Consider the following 15,441-nt stretch of genomic DNA (forward strand, 5'->3'; position numbering starts at 1 on the left):
CCTGTTGGACACACTGTTGAGACAGCTTCAACCTTGTTCTTGACTGGGAACTGGGAATGCTTTATAGATAAATCTTAAAATACTATCTTGTCAAACTCCCACCTAGTATTTATTTTAATGGATAATAAGGTGAGAATGACAAAGAGGAAGTAAAGTATTTATGGGGTAGTAAAACTACTGGTGGTGTCTCACCTGTTCTGTGTGTTTGGTTCCCTCTCTGGTATGAAAGTTTAATTTATCTCCTAAGCAGGACAATTTTAAGAGTGATGAAAATCATTAAAATAATTTAATTTAAAAATAATATTTTGAAATACATATTTGTCAGCCAAATTGATTATAAATATTTCTACTGAAGATTATTCTCAAAAGCAAAATTCTTCAAAATATACCCTTATGTGCATTATGGAAAACTTAAAAATTATTATTTGTAGATATTCATTTTAATCATTTTCTTAACTGTATTTGTATGGTACCAGTTAGCTGATGTTTTTAAATATTTTTCTGTTATTAACTGTAACATGTTAGTTGTGTGAAATAACGGGTTTCATTTTGATATTGCCATGCATGCATATGATGTACCTCGATCATTTTCACCCCTAGTATGTTCTCTTACCCTCCTTTCCCCTCCTGCTGGTTCTCTTCATTTTTGTAAATTCACCTTTTTTTTAAATTTTTACCTATATTTTTCAAATGAGAGAAAACATGCACATTTATTTTTCTAAGTGTGGCTTATTTGCCTTAAGGTGATGATCTCTAATTCCATCCATTTCTATGAAAAGGAAATAACTTTGTTCTTCTTTATGGCTGAATAATACTCCACTGTATATCTATACCACATTTATCCAGCCACCCATTGATGGACACCTTAGCTTGGCTAAGGTGAATGGTGCTTTAATAAACATGGGTGTGCAGGTATATTTATTATATGTTGACTTTGATTCCTTTGGGTATATACTCAGGTGTGGTATATTTAGATCTTATAGTAGTTCTACTTTTAAATTTTTGAGGAACTTCCATATTGACTAGAATAATTTACATTCTCACCAACAGTGTATGAGGGTTCTTTTTTCCCCCATTTTCACCAGCATGTTGTTTCTCATCTTCTTGATGATAGCCACTCTGACTGCAGTGAGATAGAATCCCAGTGTAGTTTTCATTTTCATTTCTCTGATGCATAAATATATTGACCATATTTTCATGTAATTATTGGCCATTTTTATTTCCTTAAAATTAATTATTTCATGCTCTTCTTTTGAGAACTGTGGTTCAGTTTATTGTCCAGTTATTAATGGGATTGTTTGTCCTTTTGGTGTTTATACATTCTGGGAATTAACCCCTTTGTCAGATGAATAGCTGGCAAAGATTATCTCCCATTTGGTACACTGTCCCTTAACACTGGTCATTATTTCCAGTGCTGTCCTGATGCTTTTAAATTTGATGCAATCCCATTTATCAATTTTTGCTATTATTTCTTAGACAATTGGAGTCCTATTCAGAGAGTCATTGCCTATTCTTGTATCTTGAAGTATTTTCCTCTAGTAGTTTCAAAAAGTGTATGTCTTACATTAAGGTCTTAGATACATGCTGAATTGATTTTTGTACAGGGTGAGAGATTGAGATCGAGTTTCAGATTTCTACATGTGGATATTCTAACACTATTTGTTGAAGAGGCTGTTTTTTTCTCCAACTTATGTTTTTGGCTCTTTTGTTGGGAATGAGATAACTATAGCCATGTCTGTTTATTTCTGGGTCTTCTATATTATTCTGTTGTTCTTTGTGTCTGTATTTGTGTTGGTACCATACTAGCATCTCTGGAATGAAAACAACTTAATCATGTATATAATCTATTTAATATGTTGTTGAATCTGGTCTAAAATATTTTATTGAGTTTTTTGCATCTATGTGCATCAAAGATATTGGCCTATAGTTTTCTTTTTTGTTGTATCTTATCTAGTTTTGAGCTCAGTGTAATACTTGCTTCATAGAATGGATTTGAAACTGTCTCTTCCCTTTGTACTTTATGTAATACTTTGAAGAATTTTGTTGTTAGTTCTTATTTAAAGGCCTGGTAGAATTCAGCTGTGAGTCTGTCTGTTCTTGGGCTTTTCTTTATTGGGAAACTTTCTATTGCTGCTTCAAATCTTATTGCTTATTATTGCTCTGTTTAGGTTGTTTGTAGCCTCTTGGTTCAATATTGGTAGGTCATATGTGTCTAGAAACTCATCTCTTTCTTCTGAATTTTCCAATTTATTTTTATATACATTTTCAAAATAGTCTATAATGATCCTCTGTATATCAGTGGTATCTGTTGTAATTTCCCCCTTTCATCTCTAATTGTATTAATTTGTGTCTTCTCTGTTTCTTTTGTTAGTTTGGGCAAGGGTTTGTCAATCTTGTTTATCCTTTAAAGATCCAAGTCATTGTTTACTGATTCTTTGTTCTTTGTATTTTTCTTTTCATCTCCATTTCATTAACTTCTTCATTATTTCCTTCTAGCTACTAATTAAGGATTTGGCTTTTTCTTGTTTTTCTAAGACCTTGAGGAACATCACTAGGTTATTATTTTTTTTTATTTTGTCATTTTTACATTTACTCACATGTGTATACGTTGCTTGGGTCACCTGACTGCCTCCCTTGTCCCCACTCTCTGCTTCTGGGTAGAACTTGTTCTACCCTCTTGTTCTCCAATTTTGTTGAAGAGAAAACATAAGAGATAATAAGAAAAACTTGGCATTTTTGCTAGTTTGAGATAAAGATAGCTATATAGGGAGATTCCTAACATTGCTTCCATGCACATGTGTACTGCAACCCACATTGGTTCATCTCTACCAAACCTCTTTGCTACTTCCTGGTCACTTTCCCATAGTGGCTTCTGCCAGTTTAAGATTACTATATTCACTCCTCTACAGAGCACATCAACCACATTCAAGTTTTAGGTTTCCTTCCCTTTCTCTATTCCTTTTCTGTACCTGGCTAGATGATATTCTCCAGTTCCATCCATTTACTTGCAAATGACAAAATTTCATTCTTTGTGGCTAAATAAAATTCCATTGTGTCTCAATACCACACATTTTCTTAGTCCATTCGTTGGTGGTGAGGCACCTTGCCTATTTCTGTAGCTTAGCTATTGTGAATAGTGCTGCAATAAGCACAGGTGTACAGGTGCCTTTGCAGTAACCTGAGTGGCATTCTTTCAGGTATATCCCTAGGAGTGGTATTGCTGGATCATATGGCAGATCTATGTTTAGTTTTTTAAGAAGCCTCCATATTGTTTTCCAAAGTGACTGTACTAGCTTACATTCCCACCAGCAGTGTATGAGGGTTCCTTTTTCCCCACATTCTCACCAACATTTGTTGTAGTTGGTGTTCTTGATGATAGCTACTCTAACAGGAGTGAGGTGAAATCTTAGTGTGGTTTTGACTTGCATTTCCTTTATGGCCAGGGATAGTGAGCATTTTTTCATGTGTTTTTTGGCCATTTGGATTTCTTCCTTTGAAAAAGTTCTGTTTAAGCTCAGTTGCCCACTTCTTATTTGGTTCATTGATTTTGGGGGGAGTTTAGTTTTTTGAGCTCCCTATATATTCTGGTTATCAGTTCCATCACTAGGTTATTTACTTGAGGACTTACTGATTTGCTTAATGTTGGTGCTCACAGCTATAAATTTCCATTTTGGAAGTCATTTTGTTATATTCCAAAGGTTCTTGGAAGTAGATAATAGCACCAGCACCAAAACAAATCAAATGTAGAAATACAATGAAAATCAGTTAAAGGTTATTGAACCACCAATAACCATAATAAAAATTGGCAAAAATAATATATATTAAGCTATGATGTTTAAAATTAATAAAGCTAAAAGTAATAATGGTTAAAGAATTAAATGAAAGTTCAGGTAAGGGAAAAAAGAAAAAGTAGCAAGGTTAAATAAAAGAAAAGAAAAAGACAAAAAGGAAAACACTTGAAGTTAAAAAGAAAAGTACAAGAAATTTTAAAAATCCAATTTCAAAATAAAAAATATAGAAATAAAATCAGACAAAGAAGAGGAATAAAAAAATAAAAACACAAAAGATTAAAAAAAAACTAAAAGAAAGAACCAATGAGATGCTTCTTTCTGGTCTTCTGATCTGGAGTCTACAAGGTCTGGGCTGGGGTAGTAGGCTCTAGCTGGAGCCTATTGTAGCTCCTTTGTTTCCATTGTACAAGTTGGTGCTGTTCATGGGCTGAGGGCCAGGCATATGAAGTGCATGTATTTGTATCACAGTTGCATTCATTTTATAGCTTCCCTCCTTGTATGCCAGGAGCTGTTGCTGCCCCCAATGATCATCACAGTCTGTGAACTGGGCAGGTCCCCCATGTGCATCAGTGGTGGGAGAAGTGGGAGAAGCACTGAAATCAGCAGTGAGAGGAGAATGAGGGAACAGAGCACTCTGCCTGCTGGTCTCAGGGCCTTTAGATCCCACCCAACAGTAAACTGTGTTGGGGGAGGTAGGAGCCTTGGGAAATATAATAGTTCACTGCACCTGGGCTCAGAACTCTCAGTCCCACCCAGTATCAAACTACACCTGGCAGGGAGGCGGTTCTGGAAACTGAATAACCAACTGTCATGGACTTGGAACTCTCAGTCTCCACAGTGATCCATGGGTGACGGAGCTTGGTCCTTGCCACAGAGGGCAGGGCCACCAATCACCATGCTGTCCACAGGTGGAACTCCCTGCTGCATCACCTTTTCATTTGATCTGTGTCTGACCTAATGGGGGTAGTATTCCTCTCCATGACTGCCTCTTGTGACTGTCTCCCATCTCAACACTGTTGCAGGGTGTTCCCATGCTCCCTGACTTGTAAGTATTCCTTGTTTTCATGTCCCAAGGGTAGCTCAGACTGGACCCCCTCTCAAAATGAACCCTGGCTCTACCACTCTGAGAGCCAATAGATTTCTTTTCTGATGCTGGCCTGATACCCAGGAGAAGTCACCGTCAAACCAAATCTTCCCTTGTGGATTCTCTCGTGTGAGAACTGTGGGTTTCTCCTATGGCTAGAACTGACAGTCTGTGGTCACCAGGGCTGCCAGGTTTACCTTGTTATTGTGTCTTCTGGTTGCCTTCCACAGGGTCAGAGCTGCAAACTGTGTTACCTTCCTGTTTCTCTTTGTTTTTATGCTGTCCTGTCACTTCCTTCTTGATTCCTCATACTTACCCTCTTTTTGCCTCCTCAAAATATTGTCTCTCCTTTGTTATTCTAACCCTTCTCATTCTGGAGTTGCACAGAGGAAATTTCTAATCTGCCTCTTACTCTCAATCCTCCTTCCATATAATCTGATGTTTGTTTTTCCATGAAATTGTCTGTAATCATCTTAGAAGCTGTCCTCTGTCTAATATATTTGGAATTGTTAACAGCTCAACAGCTCCTTGTAATCATACTATTTTTAGCTAAGTGTCAGGTTACCTCCTAAGTATGAGAAAATTCAGTTCAATGAGGATAGTTTAAATTCTAATTTTACTTCCATTGAAATATTTTCTCAAATAATGCCTTTAAGTCTCTGTTGAGAGTACCTCCAACAGAAAAAGTTATAAAATGAAGCATGTAAAATAGGTCATTCTTCATAATTATTTTAAAGTTTTCATTAAATGTTCAAGCTATGAAATCATAGGTCTTCTTTATGTCATCCCATTCAGGAATAAAATATAAATGCATCAAATTATGCACTCAATAAATCAAGATAGTTTATACTTGAGATTGAGTTTTAATTGATAACATAAGTCATTTAAAATTGAAATTATAATTTACTGTATTGTGTTTGTGTGTCTATCCACCCATTTGTCTGCATTTGTTTGTCAAGCTCTCATTGAGAAAGACTGTGTGTGTGTGTGTGTGTGTGTGTGCGTGTGTGTGTGCGCGTGTGTGTGTATACACAAAAAGTGCAATACTTGGTCAAGGTTTCCAGGTGTTAAATGTTGTAATCCAAATCCACAATGAAAGTTAATGTTCAAAGACATATTTCTAAAAGCTAACTAAATTGCAGGTTATAATTCTTATAAGTACACATTGATATTTTGTGTGTTTTATGATTAACCATACACAAACAGTCCTCCATTCTACTAAAGGTCTTCAATTGTTTCCTCTTAATTGATGCAGGATTTTGAGTCCATATTTTTATATTTGTCTTATATCCCCTTTACAGAGTTATTCTACCAAATACTGCTGGTTGCTTACTTAAGACTATTTCGTTCCTATAGGTCTCTTCTCTGAAAAATGCTGACTTGGTTCAGTATTCTCTTTCCTCCACATTTACAGAAGGTGGACCACATAGCCTGCCTCATGGGGAAATCTTTTAAAACATTTCTATTAGTTTATATTAGTTGCACAGGGGGTTTCTTTGTGCTATTTCCATATATGCTTATAACATACCTTGGTTAAACTCAACCCCCCATTATTTTTCTTCAAGTCCCTCCCTCCCTTCTTAAAACAATTTCAGCAGGTTTCATTTTTCTATTTTCACACGAGTATATGAAGTACATCAACCACATTCATTCTCCTTTACCCTCTCTGTTCACCCTCCCCCTTCCCACTGCTACCCACCCCAGAACAAGACCTGTTTTATATTCCTGTCCTTCATTTTTCTAAGTGCATATTCATTATTCAAAGGGGTTTTGTCATGATATTTCATAATGCTACATTGTAGTTTAATCTGACCAACACCCTCTATTTTTCTCTTTCCCTATATCACCCATCTCCCCCATTATTCAACAGGTTTCAGTACATTTTGTTATGCAATCTTCATACACAAATGCAGTATGTTTTTATATTACTTATTCTTTATCCTCTTGTTCTTTCCTGACTCCCCCTAGTCCCTTCAAACAGTCCCTATTACAAGCATGTACTGCATATATGGTCACATGTGTGTTCATTTACACATTATCTTTTTTTTCTCACATATGAGAGAAAACATGTAACCATTATCTTTTTGAATCTGGCTTATTTTATTTAACACAATGATCTCCAGTTCCACCCATTTACCTGCAAACAATATAGTTTCATTCTCCTTTATGGATGAATAAAACTCCATTGTGTATATATACACAATTTCTTCGTGTATATATACACATTTTCTTAATCTATTCATCAGTTTTAGGGCATCAGTTTCTTGGCTATTGTGAATGGTGCTGCAACAAGCATGAGTACACAAGTGTCTCTACTGTATCCAGACTTAGACTCCTTCAGATCTATGTACAGGACAGGTATTATTGGACCGTATACTAGTTCTATTTTTACTTTGTAAAGGAACCTTCATACTGCTTTCCATGGTGGTTGCACTAATTCACATTCCCACTAACAGTGTGTAAGGGTTTTTTTTTTTTCCCCACATCCTTGCCAGCATCTGTTGTTTGTGTTCTTGATGACTGGAGTGAGGTGGAATCTCAGTGTCATTTTGATTTGCATTTCCTTTATGGCCAGGGATGTTGAGCATTTCTTCATGTATTTGTTGGCCATTTGAAATTTTTCTTTTGAAAATTGTCTATTCAGTTCATTTGCCCACTTTTGCCCATTTGTTCATGGGGATGCTGATTCTTTGGGAGTTTAGTTTTTGAGCTCCTTGTAGATTCTGGTTATTAACTCCATGTCAGATGTATAGCTGGCAAAGATTTTCTCCTATTCTATAGGCTGTCTTCTCAGTCGAGTGACTCTTTCCCTTGCTGTGAAGAAGCTTTTTAGTTTGATGCACTCACATTTGTCAATCTTTTCTCTTATTTCTCTACTCTGGAAGTTATTGCCTCTGCCTATATGTTCAAGTGTTTTGCCTATTCTTTTCTGTGGTAGTTTCAAAATTTTAGATCTTACGTTAAGATCCTTGATCCACTTTGAATTTCTATTAGTACAGGGTGAGAGGAATCTAGTTTCTACATGTGATATCCAGTTTTCCCTGCACTATTTGTTGAAGAAGCTGTCTTTTCTCCAACCTATATTTTGGACTCCTTTGTCAAAAATTAAATGTCTGTAGCTGTGCTGATTTGTGTCTGAGTCTTTTACTCTGTTCCATTGAGCTTCATGTCTGTTTTTAAACCAGTATGATACTATTTTTATTTCTGTGGTTCTGTAGTATACTTTAAAGTCAGGTATCGTGATAACTCCAGTGTTGCTCCTTTTGCTCAGGGTTTCTTTGGGTATTCAAGGTCTTTTGTGCTTCCCCATGAACTTTAAGATTACTTCTATTTCTGTGAAGAATGTCATTGCAATTTTTGATGGGAATTTCATTGAACCTATGGATTGATTTTAGTTGTATTTCCTTTTTCACAATATTGATTCTGCTGATTTATGAGCATGGGAGATCTTTCCATCTTCTGATGTCTTCTTCAATGCTTGTAGGATTCTTCACTTATTCTTTTTTTTTTAAATTCATATGTGCATACAATGTTTGGGTCATTTCTCCCCCCTCCCCCTACCCCCTCCCTTACCACCCACTCTGCCCCCTCCCTCTCCCTCCTCACCCCTTTGATACCCAGCAGAAACTATTTTGCCCTTATCTCTAATTTTGTTGAAGAGAGAGTATTAGCAATAATAGGAAGGAACAAGGGTTTTTGCTAGTTGAGATAAGGATAGCTATACAGGAAGTTGACTCACATTGATTTCCTGTGTATGTGTGTTACCTTCTAGGTTAATTCTTCTTGATCTAACCTTTTCTCTAGTTCCTGGTACCCTTCTCCTATTTCTTCACTTATTCTTGAAATTAAAAAAAATACCAAGCTATTGAAAGTATAAATTGCTATACTTCCTTTTCCTTAGAACTCAATAAATTTGTTTAATATAAACACTCAAGTCTGTGTTCAGTTCCTACAAGTGTTTTCTTGTTCTTTTTCAGGTGTTTATTGATTTCCATTATGTTCAGTTTTGTTATTCTGGAAAACTTATTTTGTATATATTGGAACTCTGTCATGATTATTTTATGTATTCTTTAAAATTTTCATCTCTTCAGTTTCTTCCTCAGAGGTGTAGATTTTTTCAATTTTCTAAATAACTGATTTAATTCTTATAGTATTCAATTATTGTTATTTTTCCTCCATTATAGTGAAGACAGCAATCACACTTTTTTCAATTCTAAACCTTTTCTTAGATTCAAACTGTTCTCTGTTATGACCAGAGATCTTGTTTTTACATGTGTATACTTGACACCTTTGTAAGGGAGGTGGCCAGCTATTAAAACTTCAGAATGACCTCAATTTCCTAAGCCAGCATTCTTGCCAGGTTTACAGTCTTATCTTTGTAATTACTGACTGCATGAGGACTCCAGGTTTAATTGCACTTCCTAGAAACTCCAGCAGAAATAAAATTTTTTTCCCTCACACCATCTTCAGATTTGGTCTTAATTTCAGGCCCCACTGCAAACCTTTTAGGGGTGTGGGAACATCATAGACTTTCTTTTATATATATTAGATTATGAGCGTCTTCATCCTCTGTCACTCAGATCTTAGGTCCCTTGAATTTTGAGTTTGGCTAGCTATACTTTCCTGTCATTTCTAACAGGGTTTGAGATTTTCCCTTATGTATTCAAAGGAGAGTGTAGAAGAACGTGAGCTCAGGTTGCTATCTTGTACTGAAAGCTTCCATTTACCTCAACTTATTGTGAGCCTAAAATGAGTTGTGTGCCTTGATTAAACTCATAGTAAATAGAAGAGGCTGTAAATTTAGCTTTTGTTGAGTTTAAATTTTGTGTTCTTTTCACTGTGGAGGACAGTATACATAGCAGTTTATAGTGGGGATCCTAGAGAAATGGAGTGGACAGTTTCTAACATCTGGAGGAGTGGGGTCCCATTGGGCCATCATGGGGAACTGATTCTCCAGTGCTGATTGGAAGAAAAGCAAGAACGTGGAGGAGAATTTTCTTTTAATTGGGTATGTCACAGTGTAAACACTGATTTTAATCCCACTTTAAGTCTAAAGTTTTCATGCTTTAGAACCACTCATTTTTTAAAGCAGGAAAGAAGCATACCTATTTATGCCACAACCTACCACTTTCAAGCAGTTTTAACAATTATGCCAGAAGTTCAGTGACAAAATTTACAGATGTGTCACACAATTTTTTTTAAATGAATATATTCTTTAGCACTATAATTTTTTTAAGAATCAATAATATCAGTGAGCACCTTGTTTCACCAACATGAGACATTTATTGATGTCTGCTGTACTTTTTCACTGTTAAGAGAAATCACTATCTTCTAGTTCCATCATTTCTCATTGTTGATCCACCACTTTAATTCAGCTTTTTCTTCATATTTTATAGGTGATTGTGATTTTTGTTACAATGTCTTGACAATTCCAACTGTCCAGGTTGATATTATTGTACATCTATGCATTTCACAGTACAGATGGGTTGTCCTCTTGTCATGATGAGAAACACCTTGATGCTGTGGTTGTTTCTAAGTATCTTTTACCAGAAGCTATTTCAGAGATCAGGATTTGACATCTCACAGACCAAGGTAATCTACTTAAGTTGCATGGCTGATTGATTCAAAACACAGTAAGAAAGCAAGGGGAAAGACATGGAAGAGACAAACATAACATGGAAGAGATACAGTTGTGAAAAAAGAGCACAATACTAAAAATTGCATTGTTATTCTGTGTCTTGCCCGTTTCTACTACATGTCTTCCCTGCTAATGGTGGGCTTCTTTTCACTGAAGTTAAAAGTGGGAAAGGGGGCTCAGAAAAAGGAAAATGCTTACTGAAAATAAAACATTGTTATACCAAAAGAGGCTAAATACAAGATTTCATCCTTTATACTTTTAGCTAGAAATGACAAGATTAACTATAGATGCTGAAAATAGAGTAGTGTTTGGGTTCAGTGAAACTATTTTCCAAATAGTGGTTGTCATAGCAACAGTTGTCACTCTTATGCAAACATGAGGAAAACAGAATGAGTGTCACCAATATAGGAAAATATGTGTTTTAAAGCTGGGCATTGTGGCTCATGCCAGAGATCTTAACTACTCAGAAGGCAGAGATTGGGCAAAAAGTTCATGAGACCCCATCTCAATCAATAAAAACTGGGCATGGTGCATGTGCCTGTCATTCCAGCTACTCAGGAGGCATAAATAGGAGGATGGTGTTCCAGGCCAACCTGGGTATAAACTTGAGGTCCTATGCAAAAAATAACTAAAGCCGAAAGAGCTCAAATAGTAAAGTGGTACAGTGCATGTTCAGCAAGCACCAGACCCTGAGTTCAAACCATAGTACTGCTAAGTAAAAAATATGTATTTTTATATCTTTATGGACATTTCATTTGTATTTGAATATAGTGAAATGTATTCCATTAACTAATTTAAATTTAAGTAATTTTTGAGAAAAGTATGTACTCATATAATATATACGCATATATACTCATATATATATATATATATATATATGTATATACTCATATAACCACTACCACAATCAAGATGTAGATGATTTCAAAGGCCTGAGGTCTTGCCTCAAGTGGTAGAGCACCTGCCTAGCAAGTGCAAGGCATTGAGTACAAACGTTAGTACCACCGAAAAAAAAAAAAAAAAGATATAGATTATTCTTATTAGCTGCCAAAATTCCTTTGTGCCACTTGGGTTTCACTGAATCCAAACACTACTCTATTTTCTGCATCTATAGTTAATCTTGTCATTTCTAGCTAAAAGTATATAGAATGAAGTCTTGTATTTAGCCTCTTTTGGTAATGCCAATGTTTTTGTGATTTATTCATATTATTATATATAACAGTAGTTCATTCCTTGTTATTGAAAAGTATTACTGTCTTATATAGAAATCTCTCAGTTTGTTTACCCACACACCTATTTGTTGATGGTTTCAGATGTTGCTCACTTTGGATTATGAGTGAAGCTGTTATGCAAATGCAAGTATCAGACTTTGTGTGGATATGTGTTTTACTTATCTTCCATAAACACCTATAAGTATAATTGAAGATTTGAATGGTATGTATTTAATTTAATAAAAATATACTCAATTGTTTTCCAAAATGATTATACTCATTTACATTGCCATCAGTTGTTCCACATAGTGGCCAACACTTAGCATTGTCAGTCTTTGTAACTTTAGGCACTCCATGGATCTGTAGTGCTGTCTCATTATAGTTTTAATGTGCATTTCTTTAATGAGGAATGATGTGTAGCTCTTCATTTACTCATCTTCTTAGGTGAAAGTCTATTAAGTATTTCCCTATATTTTAAAAATTAGGTTGCTTTGTTTTAGGCTGTTTTATTACTGAGTTACTAAAAGTAGTTTTATTTTTAAAATTTTCTTTTAAATTTTATTATTATATTATTGTTGTACTGTGGGTACGTTGTGGCACTTACAAAAGTGTTTATAATATTAGTTAAATTCACTCCCTCCATTATTCACCTTTAGAGAATAATTTCAACAGGTCTCATTTTTCCATTTTCATACATGAGTACATAATATTTCCATCATATTGAACTGGAGGTGTGGCTCAAATAGTGCCTGGTGAAGTTTCTATTTTAAAATAATCACGTGTTTACAAGAAGTTATAAAGATAGTACAAAGAGGTTCTATGTAGCCTCTGCCAGTTTCCCCCATGGGTTACATCTTAACTACAGTACAATATCAGGAAGTTAATGTTGCTACAAGGTGTGTGTATATCTATATCTAGTTTTATCACACACATACGTTTGTGTATCACTATTGCAATCAAGATTCATAAAATCTCCTTTGTCCTGCCTTTTTCAGTCAGACCTCTCCTCCTCCACCCTTCATCTCTAACTCATGACAATCAATATGTTTTTAAGGCTCTTTATCTCCCTCACACTTATATTTATTTAAAAATTTTCTCCTACATAAACTGAGAACTACTTCAGAGTGGTATACTTGTTTGAAGAAAATCTTTTAACATAATTTAGAAAACTCAAGAGAAGATAAGTCTATTGTATTTACTCATTCTTACTCTTTTTGTTCTTCCTGATTTTCAAAGTTTCCATCTTTTATCATTTCCATTCTGGGAACTTCCCTTAGCCATTTGTTTAGGATAGATATGCTAGGAACAATTTCCCTCAACTTAATTTTATTGAATATTTTCTTGATTCCTCTCTAATTCTTCAAGGGTGTTTTGTTGGATATAAGATTTTGAATTGATAATTTTTGTCTTCCTACTTTTAAAAAATGTTTATTTCCTTCTGACCATTATAATGCTGGGTGTCACCCCTGGAAACTCTGCCTTTTTAAAAAAAGCATTTGCAGATGTCTATTTCCGAAAAGACTTGGCAATGAAATTGTGTTCTCAGATAGAGTGAATACAAAATCAGAGTAGCACCATTTCTTTCTTCATAAATTTCTCCAAGCCAGGTTTATTTAAATTAACAGAAGACAGAGAAGACTAATGTTTATTGCAAATTTTCTTTTAAAAAACTCCTTATATTTAACTAGTTTCTCTCTGATGACAGATTCTCTCAATACTCTGTCTTGAGGCAGTGATGGCAAATACACTGTGTGAGAGCTGCCGCTCCTCTTCCTTACACAAGCAGATATGGCTCCTGGATCACAGCCTCTATTGATGTTGGATGCCCTGGAGGAGCCCTCTGGCTCTGAGTAGTGTCTCCATCATGGAGATTGGCACACTAAATCCAGTTGGCTACTTTCAAGGATTCATGGCTTTAGCTATTTACGGCAACATATTCAGCATTCTATAATCACTAGAAGATACTTCTGAGGTAAAAAAATGCTTAAAGTCTATGTTTTAAGATACTGATTGAGGGTTAAATTTCTGGGGAGGGAGGTTTGTGAAAAAAACTCTAAATCAGAGCAGGGTTTGACCTGTGTGAACTTTGGTAGATGGTATTATGTGAGCCCAAATTACTGTCCTAGTATGTGTCATGCTTGCTAGGTAGGTACTCTACCACTTGAGCCACTCCTCTAGTCCTGTGTATCATGATGTTAATAAAAATCATGACAGCCTATAAGCCACAGTAGTTTCAGCCTTTACTATGCTCTTTCAACAATTTCCAGGAAGCCAATGATTATTTTGGCTGAGGAATTATGGAACTGGATAGAGCTTTATCACAAAATGTTAAAATCTATGATAAAACACAGGTCATATATTATGGGCACAAAATGGTCTAGAACTTGCCCTGTGAGTCTTAGGCCTTAGTGTCTTCATGATAAAATATCTAAATGGGCTTTCTGTGTTTCTGATGAAGCCAAGAAAGTTTCTTACCCTAGGGTTGATTCAAAGGGACAAGGGATACCTGTTTGCTGCCTCTGGTCTATATATGGGTTCTAATGGCAGGTGCCAAGGTTCTCTACAACTTGCATGATTTTAGTGAGACAGATCACTTGTATAACTCAGGCGAAGCACAGATAGGCCACAAGAGCACATAGCTTAGGATCCGGTCCCTCAAGGAAAACTGTCCAGGGCTGATGGTGTGTCATCTGTGCATGTCTCACATTGAACTGAAAAAGAGGGACCCTGAAAGCACTTCATTATCAGTTATATGCTTTGGATGCCCCTTAGTCACTGAGCTCAAGTATTGTTGAATATCATGGTCTAGCAGGAATGAGGACACAGCTGGGCTATTCTAGCCAGTTCTTCTTTGATAATGCAATCTTAACACATTCTACAGTAACTCTGAGAAATAACAGAGGGAAAGTGGAGATCTAGGTCAAACAAGGCTGCCAATGTCCCCTGCAGCAGTAACATTCTTATTCCTACTGAGAATTTCAGAAGGAGGAGTGGCACCATATTGAGTGAATAGATGCAATTCTTCAGGGTCAAGACAAGAGTTGCAGGGCTGGGGATGAGGCTCAGTGGTACAGAGGATGCTGAGAATGTACAAGGTCATGGGTTTGATCCAGATCACTAATAATAATAATAATAATAATAATAAAGAAAGCAAGAGACCATATAGGACAGAGAAGCAATTGCTGAGTAAAGGGTTGGGTCTCTCTGAAGAGCCTCAGAGTTTTCCCTCCAAGACAGAATTATCCCTAACTTCTGCTTGACCTTGTTTTGAATCTTGGCTCTTTTTTACAGAGATGTGTGACTTGAGAAAAGAACAGAACCTACCTAAGTCTCAGTTCTCTCCTTTGAAAAGTGGAAATAATACCGTTTGAATTAGTCAGGATTAAGTAGGTAGCTGTATGTGAAGATGTAATACCTATCTTCCAATATCTAAGGTACCTATCTATAAGAAAATGCCAAATCTATATTAGCTAATATTAATAACAATGTATTAAAAGCTATTTCCATGAGGTAACTGAAGGAAATCTTAGGATTTCTGAATTTGGGAAGTATTTAATGCCAAGAATAGTGAAATTTATTCCAAGTATAAAATTGGCTAAAAGAAATACATTATTTTAAATGTCCCATATAATAGGATTTAAGAAAATGGCCATTGTCATATTTTTTATTTCAAAGATATGTTAGCAGCGCCATCTGCTGATTGAACAAAACACTTCT

The 15,441-nt window shown here is 35.7% G+C and overlaps 2 long non-coding RNA genes across 3 annotated transcripts in view; both read left to right on the plus strand.

The window, feature by feature from the left end:
* Nucleotides 1–4,542: 4,542 nt before the first annotated feature.
* Nucleotides 4,543–11,944, plus strand: LOC141417349 (uncharacterized). Its single transcript, XR_012441882.1, has 3 exons — nucleotides 4,543–4,836; nucleotides 10,352–10,467; nucleotides 11,827–11,944. It is a non-coding gene; the product is annotated as an uncharacterized lncRNA (long non-coding RNA).
* A 1,450-nt stretch (nucleotides 11,945–13,394) lies between these two features.
* The window catches only part of LOC141417352 (uncharacterized), a 29,462-nt gene continuing 27,415 nt past the window's right edge, over nucleotides 13,395–15,441 (plus strand). For both annotated transcript variants that reach the window (XR_012441887.1, XR_012441886.1), the window contains exon 1: nucleotides 13,395–13,696. This is a non-coding gene — a long non-coding RNA (uncharacterized lncRNA). The remainder of the gene's footprint in view (nucleotides 13,697–15,441) is intronic.

Source organism: Castor canadensis, chromosome 2 (assembly GCF_047511655.1).
Source record: "Castor canadensis chromosome 2, mCasCan1.hap1v2, whole genome shotgun sequence".
In the NCBI taxonomy this organism is placed as follows: domain Eukaryota; kingdom Metazoa; phylum Chordata; class Mammalia; order Rodentia; family Castoridae; genus Castor; species Castor canadensis.